This window comes from Ursus maritimus, unplaced genomic scaffold, assembly GCF_017311325.1.
Source record: "Ursus maritimus isolate PB19 unplaced genomic scaffold, ASM1731132v1 scaffold_2, whole genome shotgun sequence".
NCBI lineage: Eukaryota > Metazoa > Chordata > Mammalia > Carnivora > Ursidae > Ursus > Ursus maritimus.
Genome location: NW_024424452.1, coordinates 103,580,986 through 103,593,787, shown reverse-complemented (window position 1 = coordinate 103,593,787; position 12,802 = coordinate 103,580,986). Strand labels below are relative to the sequence as shown.

Sequence of the window (12,802 nt, the reverse complement as noted above, 5' to 3'; positions counted from 1 at the left end):
GCTCCCTGCTCAGTGAGGAGTCTACTTCTCCCTGTGCCTCTGCTCCTCCCCCCTGCACCCATGTCCTCTAGCTCTGCTCTCTCTCAAATAAATATTTTTAAAAAGCTTTAAAAAAAGCTGAAAAGAACTTGACTACTTTTAAATGAATGAGAGAAGAAAGTTCTTTTTGCTTTCAAAAAAACTCTCCCTGGAACAAACTGACGGTTGCCAGAAGGGAGGAGGTGGATGGATAGGCAAAATGGGTGAAGTGGAGTGGGAGATACAAGTTTCTGGTTTGGAATGAGTAAGTCACAAGGATAAAAGGTACAATACAGGGAATACTGTCGATGGTATTATACTAGCGTTGTGTGGTGACAGACAGTAGCTGCACTTGTGGTTAACGTATAGGGCTGTCAAATCACTACATGTACACCTAAAATCAATGTCACATCGGGTGTTAACTGTATTTCAACTTAAAAAAATAATAAATAAAATAACCCAAAGGACTCTTTCTCAAGAGAGATTTGTTTATTGACAGAGAAGCCATGGGGCACCTGGGTAGCTCAGTCAGTCAAGCATCTGCCTTCAGCTCATCATGATCCCAAGACCCTGGGATCAAGCCCCAGGTCTGGCTCCCTGCTCAGTGGGGAGTCGGCTTCGCCCTCTCCCTCTGCCCTTCCCTCTTGGCTCTCTCTCTCAAATAAACAAATAAAATCTTTAATAAGAAAAAAAAAAAAAAAGAAAAGAGAAGCCAATTCCACCACTTCATTCCACAATACAGCAGAACTAGGGATATCCCAGGCAGGGCAGGCCAAAGTACCCTGGTTTTTCAGTGCATTTGAAGAGTGAAGGACTATCACACATGGGCCTGTAGAGCTGACTCAGGAGGCACTTCCACTTCCAGACTCTCACTCCCCTCACTGGGCATGTGTGCATGAGCTTATGTTACTCTTCTCCAAGTTTTCACTTCCACCACTCAATCCCCACCATGACGAATGATGAACTCAGTTTCTTCAATGTGTCAAATCCTCTTACCACTTACCTGCCAGGTGTTTTTAGTACCAAGTTTTTCAAACTATAAGTTGTACCCCAGTGAATCTTAACTGCTCCCCTCCATTAATGAAATAGAACAGAACAGAAAAGAAAATAACAAAGGTAAGTTTTGTTCTGAGGAACCTGTTTCTGTTATTGAAAATAGCCAACACAACACAGTTAAGCACCTTTGTATCAGGCACTCTTTAAAGCAATAATTTTTTTGCAATAACTCATTCAATCCTTACAGAGATCCTATTAGGTAGATATATTATTGTCCTCATTTTCAAAGGGGAAACTGAGGCACAGAGGAAGATAACTTGCCAAAAATCATGGTTTTAGGGTCCAAGCACTCTGGCTGCAGAGCCAAAGTTCTTAACCATTCCCCCCTCCTATGCGTACTGGGTCACAATATAAAACTTATTTTTTACTGGGGGTCATGGTTGAAAAAGTTTGAAATACAATGCCTTTGGATTTCAGACAGTATCAGGCACCTGTCCTTTCTCCTCTTCTGTGATCTACTTTCTACTGAAAATTCTTATTCTTCTACCTAGGTCCAAAGTCACTTCCTTGGTCAAGGCTTTCTGACACCCCAAGGGAAGCTGATGACACCAGAGCCCCTCTATTACCACTTACCACATTATATTTTTTGTGTCCTCTACTGGACTGAAATCAGAGAGCAGTTTATTCATCTGTCAGTGATGATGAAAGACTGGTTTTTACCCTGCACTCAGTCCAAGAGACTCCTACACTTCATCTTCAAATCTCTACCTTTGAAGACAACTGTGAGTGTTAAGACTAATTAAATTAAAATTTCTTGTCAGAATTTAGCAGAACTAATCATTCGTAATTGTTTAAAGCCCTAAGGACCTCTACTAAACACTACTGTCTGATTCTCTTTCAGCTACATACTTGAGAGTAATAAAAACTTAAAAAAAAAAAAAGAAAAGAAAAGAAAACTATTTTACTATTCAGATGTTTAGTTCTTACCAAATCTGTTACACACCTACACAGGTAAGTGTGTAGCAAGAGTATACTCCCAACAGTTTGCAAAACAATGTGGCAGGAAAAACCCACAACTCCATCAGTCGGGAAATGGCTAATGAAACTGCTGTACAGACCTCTAAAGCAGTACTAGGCAAGTGTTTAAAAGAAAGTATATGTATACTTGATGGAAAGCTGTCCCTGATATTATCTAAAAAACTTAAGGTGCATAACAATGCATACAAAATGATCCCACTGTTGTTTAAAAATATAAGTACTGTAGGAAAAAGGAAGGATGTTATCAAGCACTTAATAGTAGCTAGCCTGAGGAGAGAACCGGTTAGAGTTAATGAACAGTTAAACTTTACACACTTCTGTATTATGTGCCTTTTTTTAACTTCAGGCGCACGTCTGTTTCTTTATCAACTACACAAATTTGTGATCCTGACCAGTACTGTGTGAAACAAAATATTGTGAAATAAGTATTTTTAAATTAAATTATCTTTTCGAGTCAGGAAGGTACGAGGAGGGAAGAGACAAAACCTAAATTGAGATGTAGGAACACTTAACACCAGAGTACCAAGTACCTTTGACAGATACCTGTTCGGGGTGGAGGGGCTTCCTAATCAACACAGCGCTTTCCTGGTGACGGAAAAAAGCAACAGCATGTTATACGGGTGTCGCTTTAAAAGAGTGGTTTTCAAAATCCGGGGTGCACAAGAATCAGCTGGAAGGTGTACCGTTTAAAACACACAGTCCCGAGCCCCATCTCCGGATGTTCTGCTTGGGCGGGTCTGGGTGTGGCCCAGAAATGAGCCCTCTTCAAAGAAGCACTCATGTGCCTCTGACACGGATGGTGCGCAGCCCTGAAAGTTACTACCTTCAAATCTTGAAACACATCAATGTCATTCTTCCCCCCTCCCTCTCTGGCCACCTCTTTCCTCCAAAGGGCCTCAGCAGGTTTCCAGGGTTGGGTCCAGTTAAACATCGTCCACCGACCATTTCGACTCCAGGTTTGCAACCTGATGGCCGAACGGCAGCAAGCACGTCACTCCACCTCCATTTTTACCTTCCGCGGGGCCTCACGCATAACCCTTCCCCCACCAGCCCTTCTTCCGCCCGGCGCGACCGTCCCAACGCCGCCACCCATGCCTCAAGCTCCACCCGCCCGCTGCCCCAGCTCGGAGGCCAGCCGAACTGGCCGCGCCACCGCCCGCTCCCCGCTCTCCACCTCCTGCCCCCAGCCGCCGGGGACCCGGCCGCCGAAACGCAAGAGCCACACCTTAAGGCCGCTCCAAGAGTCGCTCCCCCGCCGAGCACGGGGGGGGAGGGGGAGTCAGTCACAGGCCGTAAGGCCTCAGCAGCATTTTGAAACGGCGAGTAGTGAGGGCGCAACTTCCGGCCTCCTGAACCCATCCCGTAGAAGGGCTTCCGGTGAGGCCTCCGGAAACCACGGAGGCTCCACTGGAGGGCTAGAGAGGTGGAAAGGCTGAGCTCTTCCTGCCATAGAGTAGAGCCCAGTCCGGAGAGAGAGTCGCAGGTCCTGGACGACCGAGTTGTGAGGTTTCTAGAGAAAACGTTTCAGGAACTCGTAGGGTCTGATGGTATTTACAGCCGTGTCCTAGGAGATCAAAAAATCGAAGAAGGGAGAAACCTAATGGCATAGCCAGAGGCAGCCTTTTGCTCTTCCGAAAAACGCCCTTACCTTTGTTCCTCAAAGTTAACTTACTCTTAACTCTCCAGAGGTTGTGGCTGGAAAAGGCAAACAGCATGTTACTCTTGTCGTTAATTGAGGGAGAGGACTAGAATATACACGAATAACTCAAGATACGTGGTAAATGAGGAAAGAGGTGCAAAGAACCAGGAGGTGGAGCTTTTTGGATCAAACAAGCTGATGTCCCAATTTAAAAGCACCTGCAACAAATCAGCTTGGCCGAGTTCCACCTCTGCCGGTGCCAGATGGTATTTATCCCTCCCAAGTACCTCATCTTATTTCAGAACGATTCTAAATGTTAGAGGATTTTCTGAGCTGAAGTATGTTACTTTGCAATTTCTAGTGGTTTCAGTTATACACTTGGGGGAACAGAATAAGAAGTCATTCTTCGTAATATGAATACTATTCAGTCATTTGAAGACAGTTCCCATGTTCCATCCCTAACCCTGCCCCTTGTTTTTCTGCAAACTAAAAATCCCCACACAGCCTTCAACTGTTTCTTACTTGACGTGGCTTCAAGCCACCCTGGTCACCATGTTCTGAACAAGTACTTGTTTAACTTGTTTAAAATGTGGCTGCCAGGACCGGGTACAGACCCATGTTAAATAAAATGGGGCGATGACCTCCCTTAATTTGCACATTGCACCTTGCTCTATTTCTGGCATATCCTTCCGCATAGCTGAGAGATCTAGATTCTGTAAATGAGCTGAAGAATTAATTCCTTTTTCACAGTTGCTCTGAAAGGGCCTGAAGTCAGCAACCACCTCTCTCAAAAAATAGAGGGGAGGGGCTTTTTTAGGTGAACCACTCTCAACTGTTTCTCCTCTCTTTTTTGTGCAATTAATTTTGGTGTAGTTTTTTAAAATTCCCCAATAGTGATTTGTACCTTTAAAATAGTATCCAGTTAGTTTAGGCCTCTTCCTCCTGTCTTCCGGACTCTTGGAATTATGATCCTCTCCAGCAACTCATTTTAAGATCAACAAACATTTGTTGAACACCTACTGTGTGCCAAGCATCAACCTAGAAGACTCCAAAGCAAACTCCTGGAATGTGTCTAGTGGAAAAGTCAGTCCAGATAAAGAGAGTGTGGTAAGTGCAATTAACCTTGCCTGGAAGGTTGAGAGAGATTAGCTCGTTTACTTTTGCATTTTGCAAAATTTTGATCAACATATTTAATTTGTCTTTATCGAAAGTCTTGATAAATATGTTGAATAGGACATGGTTAAGAATAGAGTTTTTCCCCTCATGGTTGACACTGATTCGTGATTAATCATTCATCTTCAAATGTTGTTCTTAAACCTCTAATGATCCTACCTAATATCTGGCAACATTTCACTATCCTTCCCCAAGGAGTTCATAAAACTTCATCAAATGACTTGCTCTAATGAAAATAAAACATAACTAGAACATTTCTTCTCCTCATCAAGTAAACTTACCAAAAAAGAAAATGAAATTAGCTTAACAAGCTCATAACTCAGTGATCACCACTTCCTTCTCTAGGAACTGTACTCAAAAATCGTTTAATAAAGAGACAGGAAATCTGGGTTTAGTCTAGCTATTTCTAGAAACCAGAAAGTTACACAGTTCTTCAGTTTCCCAGTCTGTAAATAAAATGGCTAAATCAGATGATTTTTCTAGAGCCCCTTGGAGTTCTAAAGGAACTAGAAGTCAATGTTATTGATCTATAGCCTTTCTTAAAAAATCATAATGAACTACTTCACACATACAAAAAGGTATAAAGAAGAATATGATCTCCTTTTCCCCACCACTCTTCCTAAAAGCAATACTTTACCTATTACAAAAAAAGTTTCCTATAGTCCATTCTCCTATGGCATCTCCCTCCTTCAACTCTAAAGGGAACTCTTCTATATTTGGTATTTACCTCTGCTGTGCACCTCTTTAGATTTTAGGATTTATATATGTGTATATTCCTTAAAAATATTTTGTGCTTTTAAGATTTTTATAAATGGCATCAAACTGTGTGTATTCTACTGCAACTTGCATGTTTGCTGATCATTGTGAAGTTCCACAATGTCAAATCATGTATAGTTAATTTTCAATATTGTTCAGTAGTGTTGTATAGTAATATATTGAATTGTGTAATTAATTGTTATATAGTAATTACGCTTTTCTAGGGCTGCCATCACAAGATACCACAGACTGGGTCACTTAAACAATAGAATTTGTTTTCTCACAGTTCTGGGTGCTAGAAGTACAAGATCAAAGTATTGGCAAATTTGGTTTCTTCTGATATCTCTCCTTGGCTTGCACATGGCTGCCTTCTTGTTTTGTCCTCACCCCTTGGCTGGTAAGTTGTCTGTGTCCTAATCTCTTCTTATAAGGACACCAGCCATAATGGATTAGGGTCCATCTGTATGACTTCATTTTATCTTAATCACCCCTGTAAAAGGCCTGCCTCCAAATAGAGTCACGTTCTAAGGTGCTCAGGGGTTAGGACTTCAACATTGTAATCTGGAGATGGGGGGGCACACAATTCAGCACTTAACGGTAATGAATGCGCCACAATTTTTTATTCATCTCCTTTGATAAATACTTAGGTGTTTCCAATTGTTTCCTGCTACAAACAGTGCTGCTATAGACACTTTTGTACTTTGTGCACTCTAGGGAGTAGAATTAGTGGGTCCAAAACATCGTCAGCACTATCAGATCATAGCACAGTGCTCTCCAACGTGGTCGTAGAAGTAGACACTCCTGGTGGATGTGTATAAGATGCTATTGCTCACATTCTCGACAATAGCCAAACTATGGAAAGAGCCCAAATGTCCGTCAACTGACGGATGGATAAAGAAGATGTGATCCTACACACACAGACACACACACAGACACACACACACACACACACACACGGGAATGCTATTCGCCCATCAAAAATAATGAGATCTTGCCATTTGCAACAAATTGGATGAAGCTAGAGTGTATTATGCTAAGTGAAATAAGTTGGTCAGAGAAAGACAAATATCGTATGATTTCACTCATGTGGAATTTAAGAAAGAAAACAGATGAACATATGGGAAGGGGGAAAAGGAAAAGAACGAGAGAGGAAAATAAGCCATAAGAGACTCTTAATGTTAGAGAACAAACTGAGGGTTGATGGGGGGTAGGTAGGCTAGATGGTGATGGGTTAAAGAGGGCACGTGATGTGATGAGCACTGGGTGTTGTATGTAAGTAATGGACCACTGAATTCTACTCCTGAAACCAATATTATACTATATGTTAACTAACAAATTTTAAATTTAAAAAAATGAATAAAGTAGAAGTGCAGCAATAAAAAGAAAAAGATTCTGTGGCTCCACATCTTTGCCAATCCTTGTTATTGTCAGATTATTTAAAAAAAAACCAATCTGATACACGTGAGAATTTCTCATGGTGGTTTGATTTACATGGTGGTCCATGATTATTAGTAAGGTTGAGCATTTTTCCATATTCATTGACCATGGTTACTCACCTGTGAATTGCCTGTCCATATCTTTTGCCCACTTTTCTATTGGTTTGTCTTTTCCTCAGTGATTTGTAGGAGTTCTGTATGGGATATTAATCCTTCTTGATTATATGTATCACAGATCTTCAAATCTATAACTTGTTTTCACTTTTTTAATGTCTTTTGATGAACAGTTTTTAAAATGAAGTCAGATTTATTAATTATTTTATGTTTCACTTTCTTTTCTTTTTCATTTAGAAGATTCTCCCTGTTTTGAGGTCATAAAGTTACTCTCATATACTTTCTCCTAAAAGTTCTAAAGATTCACTTTTCTCATTTAGGCCTTTAATTCATCTGCAATTGATTTTTGTGCATGTGACAACATGGAGATCCAATTTTATTTTTTCCATTTGAAAAATAAATGTATGGCTCTATTACTGAATCTATAAGCTGAATGTGAGCCTATCTATAGTCTCTTGAATTAATCTTTCCTTCCTATTTAACATAATCATTGAAGGTTTTGTAGAAAAAGAATCATTTGAGTGGGACCTTAAAAAATGAATAGGATTTCAAGAGGCAGAAATGGGAGAAGTTCATTTGAAGAAACATGACACAAATAATGGGGAGAGGAAAGAGATGAGGAATTTAGAAGAGACGGTCTTAAAACTGAAAAGAATCTACTTTGATCAAAGTGTTGGTTACTGAGTAAAAGATTGGCACGGTATTGAATGCACTGTCCAATATAATATCCACCTGCCACACGTGGCTTGAAATGTGGCTAGTCCAAATTGAGATTCGAAAACTTAGGAGGGCTTTTTTCCAGTTAATGCGGCTCGAGGAACCATGAGCAGCAGATCCCCGAGATACCCCGTACGAGGCAGGGCGGGAAGTCCTGCAGGGGAACCAGGGCAAGCGCCGGAAGTTTCTGGAGCCGGTGGAGCTGCAGATCAGCCTAAAGAACGATGACCGTTACAAGAACAAGTGCTTCTCGGGCACCGTCAGGCTGAAGGCCACTCCCCACCCCAAGTTCTCCGTATGTGTTTTGAGGGACCAGCCGCACTGTGATGAGTCCTAGGCTGTGTATTCCCCACATGGACATTGAGGTGCTGAAGAAACTCAACAAGAATAGAAAATTAGTCAAGAAGCTGGCCAAGAGGGCGCCTGCGTAGTGCAGTCGTTAGGCGGCTGCCTTCAGCTTAGGGCGTGATCCTGGCATTCCAGGATGGAGTCCCACATTGGGCTCCTCCGCTGGGAGCCTGCTTCTTCCTCTACCACTCCCCTGCTTGTGTTCCCTCTCTCGCTGGCTGTCTCTCTCTGTCAAAATAAATAAATAAAATCTTTAAAAAAAAAAAAAAAAGAAGAAGAAGCTGGCCAAGAAGTATGATGCCTTTTTGGCTTCAGAATCTCTGATCAAGCAGATCCCATGCATCCTGGGCCAGGCCTGAGTAAGGCTAGCAAGTTCTCCTGCTTACTGACCCACAACGAGAACATGGTGGCCAAAGTGGATGAAGTGAAGTCCACCATCAAATTCCAGATGAGGAAGGTGCTGTGTCTGGCAGGGACCATTGGCCACATGAAGATGACAGATGATGAGCTCATGTACAACATGCACTTAGCATCATTGTTCAAGAAGAATTGGCAGAACATCCAGGCTTTATACATCAGGAGCACTGTGGGCAAGCCGCAGGGCCTATACTAAGGCACGGTTTAATAAGCCCTAGTGCCACCATTAAAAAAAAAAAAAAGACTTAGGAAAAAAAATACTGTAAAGTATCTCATTAATAATGTTTTATATTGATTACATATCAAAAGGATGACATTTTGGATATATTGGGTTGAATAAAATATATAATTAAAAATAATTCCTTCTGTTTCTTTTTACTTTTTTTGTTGTGGCTACTAGAAAATTTTAAATAACAACTGTGGTTTGCATTATATTTTTATTGGGATGGGTATGGGATGCCAGCAAAGTCAGCCGGGGCCAGATTGTGGAGGATTTTGAATGCTGTTATAAAAAGTTCCATGTGTCACTGAATAAAGTAGTAGGGGAGAATCAAAGAGTTTTGAGCAAAGGAAAGGCATTCTAATATGCCTAACTTAATGACTAAGCATCCTGTCTGCACATCTGCTAATTTTAGAAACCATTTTACCATTAGCTCTGGACAGATGATTAATTCTGGAAATGTGATTCTTACAGAGAATATTTGATGTGGTGGTCCTTGTCATTGTTTTTATTGTAGCACGAATGAAACAAATCTAATGTGTGCCCCTTTGAGTGAGAAATCGAAACATAAATGAGCCAAACTTTTAATAATTCCCCGTTACTCAGGGGATAAAGTGATTCTTTTTGTCTGGAATTTACTCAATATGGTCAGCTTTCAAAATTCTCTGCATCTCCCCCCAGTCCAGTCAAATATGTTAAGCCTTATATACAGCACGGTCACTATAGTTAATAATGCTATAATGCATATTTGAAAGTTGCTAAGAGAGTAGATCTTGAAAATTCTCAACATAAGAAAAAAAACTTGTTACCGTGTGTGGCGACACATTTACTAGACTTATTGTAGTGATCATTTTGCAATGTATACAAATGTGGAATCGTTATGCTGTGCACCTGAAACTAATGTTATATGTCAATTATACCTCGATAAGAAAATAATTGTTAAAACTATTTGAAGTGTTGAAGTGTAGATAGTGTTAGAATGCTAGAAAGAGCAGAATCTGTAGTCTGTGCTTGTTACGTCTTTGCCATTGTCTTTCTGTGACTTCATGATTGCTTATTTCTTGTCAGACACCATTCTAAACAATTTATATAAACTATCTTAGGAACTCTCACAGTTTCTCTTGTCCGGAGACACGGAGAAGTAGCCTGCTCAAGAACACACGGTGGAAGTGAGGTTGTTTTTTGTTTGTCTGTTTTTGGAAGTAAGGTTTCAAACAGGGGCACCTAAATTCAGAACCCAGGCTTTATGTAGAAACATTCATCCTTTCAGTTTTTCAATGTACATATATGCACCTTTTTTAAAAATTGCTTTGAAATATGTCCTAACTTAACAATAGTTTGCAATTTTTCCCAAGTTGTATTCTTCTATAACGTGATTATTAATTAGCTACATAATATTCCACGTGTTAAGGCTGTACCATAATTTGTATAGCCATTATGTCAACTGCAGTATTTTCCAGTTAAAATGCCACGACGATCTTTCCTGTAATCAAATCTTTTTATACATCCCTGATTATTTCTTTAGGACAAATTCCTGCAAGTGAAATTTCTGGGCCAGAACAATCATTCCTAAAGCGTTGGAGTTAAGCAGATGGAATGAAGGGAGAGCAACATCAGCTAACAGAAATTCTTTAAAGTCCCACCCTAAGCCCCATGGTGCGTGACTCTCAAGGCCAGCTCTGTAGCAGAAGGCAGCGCTCAGGTTGCTGATGGCTGTGGAAGAGAAGAGCCTCCAGTGCTCTGATCAATGAAATCTCTGCCGGCACATTTAACTTTCCTGACTCTCTGGCTTGCAGGGCTTCTGCCCCCGGGGGTCACGGCTGGTGACTTCCTCCAGGGTTTGCGTCACTTAAAAATTACTTGGATGTCTTCAAGGGGCATACAGGACAATCACACCGTCCCTCTGCAGGGTCCTTTCTCCCACTCCAAACTACGCAGTTCAATCCAGCAGTTTCCGAGCAGTTTATTTATATTCTCTCTTAAACTCTTTTTGTTGGGTCGGTTTTAGAACTGATAGCCACCCTATTATCAATAGTAAAATAGATCTGATGCCACTATGCTTCAAAAGTGGTATACCTCGCGTCCTCTTAATCCTGGAGAGAGATTACAAATCAAAGAAGCCTACGTAATAATGGTTATTGGGCATATAAATACCTCGCAATTCTGAAGTAGCTGCTAACGCTAGAGAAAAGTGCACGATTTAGTTTTTCTGTTTCTCTTTGTTGCAGGGATCCTGAGCTTTCTCGGGTCTAAAACAGTTTCACAAAATACAGGTGAAAGAAATCGATTACACAAGGTTCTTTATTCTTATGTAAGGTATTATAGTAGAAGCTGTCTCTTGTGAGAGCCCGGATAGCTCAGTCGGTAGAGCATCAGACTTTTAATCTGAGGGTCCAGGGTTCAAGTCCCTGTTCGGGCGCTTTGCTTTAACTTTCACGTTTATTTTTTTCTTCAATTATTAACAAGCTGAGAAACAAATTCCGTCTCAATGGGAAACCACAGTGCAAAAACCTCCATATTTGCCAAGAAATTGAGTGATTTTGCGCAGTTTTTTTTCTTCCCTGAGAACACATTTACCTTGCATATTCTAAAAGCAATGAAAAAATGAATTTAATTTGAAGTGGAAGCACGTTTCATGACAAGAATTTCGTATGGTGATACTTAGTAATGTAAGTAAGGGGCAAAAGCCACACACGCCCGAACGGGGACTCGAACCCTGGACCCTCAGATTAAAAGTCTGATGCTCTACCGACTGAGCTATCCGGGCGCTCTTAGAATGGGTTGCTCTTCTATTTACTTGATATAATTCTAATAAGTTACTTCTCCGGTGAAATACATTTAAAGTACATTTTCTGACACGATAAAGAAAAACGTTCGCTTTTCTATCTTTTTCTCCATTTACTTAAGATACGTGTTCTTCAAGTTGTCTCATATTTCATGTTTGCTCAATTGCCAATATCTACAAAACTGAAACGAAACAGTAATAGCTTACAAGACAAGGCAACCAACATCAAACTTCCAGACATAGAGTTACGACCTCTTTTTCTTACAATTCTTCTGTCTCCTATCTATCACTTCGCTGGTAGGACCTCTTAATTTTAGTTACTCTGCAGAACCAGATTACAGTATCTTTCCCCTTAATGAAAAATACATTTCCATTCACTAGATGATGTAGCTGTTAGATAAGCATTCCTCAGCACAAAAGAAGGAAAGACGCATTTGATTCATGAATAGAGGAGCTAATATAAGACGATAAAAAGTAATGGTGGGAAGGTGGGTCCAAGTATTAGATAGAGAGAAAATGAGCTTAGACTTTTAATTTAGGTTTTGATCGAAGTTTTGCCTTTCCCCGCCTACCAGGCAAGTTGCAGTTTTCCGGTCAGGCTCACAAGAGTAGCCCTCTTCAAGCAGTATTAGTGTGCACCCGTGGGAGCAACATGAAGAATTTAGAACAAAAGCCTCCAGATTGGCCTCGTCTTTGCTAAAATCAGTTTCATCAACCCTGACGCAGAGGGTGGGGAACACAGGATTATGAAATTTCGAAAACTGATAAGGGAATTCATTTTTTATTTCTGGGAACTTGAGGTTTCTGAACACAATGAACAACAAAACAGCTCAGCCTCAGTTGGAGGGATTTCTTTCCTACAATTGTCTGATTCTTTTAGAACAAAGACCAACAAATTATGTGATCCTGAGCAGGCCTGGGTTTCCACATCTATAAAATGAGGGAATCGATTGGTTGTCCTGTAAGATACCTTCTAAATCTAAAGTCTTACCGCGCCATTACTTTCCCCACTGCGAATAAGATTAGAAGGAACAGACTCAAAATGCAACAGGAAGGAATGATTTAACTGAACAAACATTTATTGATCATCTATTATGGCTTAGGTCCTGGGCTAGCTCTAGAGGAGAAGATAAATAGGACACGAT

General features: G+C 40.7%; 1 protein-coding gene and 2 non-coding genes across 7 annotated transcripts in view; 1 reads left to right on the top strand and 2 right to left on the bottom strand.

The window, feature by feature from the left end:
• Positions 1 to 4,156, bottom strand: part of MDM4 (MDM4 regulator of p53) — a 38,657-nt gene extending 34,501 nt beyond the window's left edge. Inside the window, exons 1-2 of one of the 5 annotated variants that reach the window (XM_040636502.1) lie at positions 2,736 to 3,234; positions 2,596 to 2,637 (exon numbers count right to left, since the gene is read on the bottom strand). The gene's annotated coding sequence lies outside the window, so the exon portion shown is untranslated. Of the gene's footprint in view, positions 1 to 2,595; positions 3,235 to 3,277 lie in introns of those variants that run through there. The other 4 variants (XM_040636500.1, XM_040636503.1, XM_008699511.2 and 1 more) reach the window with 4 other exon arrangements.
• Positions 4,157 to 11,218: 7,062 nt separating this feature from the next.
• Positions 11,219 to 11,291, top strand: TRNAK-UUU. The gene has a single exon. It is a non-coding gene; the product is annotated as a tRNA-Lys (tRNA).
• A 275-nt stretch (positions 11,292 to 11,566) lies between these two features.
• On the bottom strand, positions 11,567 to 11,639 carry TRNAK-UUU. Its single transcript has one exon. It is a non-coding gene; the product is annotated as a tRNA-Lys (tRNA).
• Between the last annotated feature and the right edge of the window lie 1,163 nt (positions 11,640 to 12,802).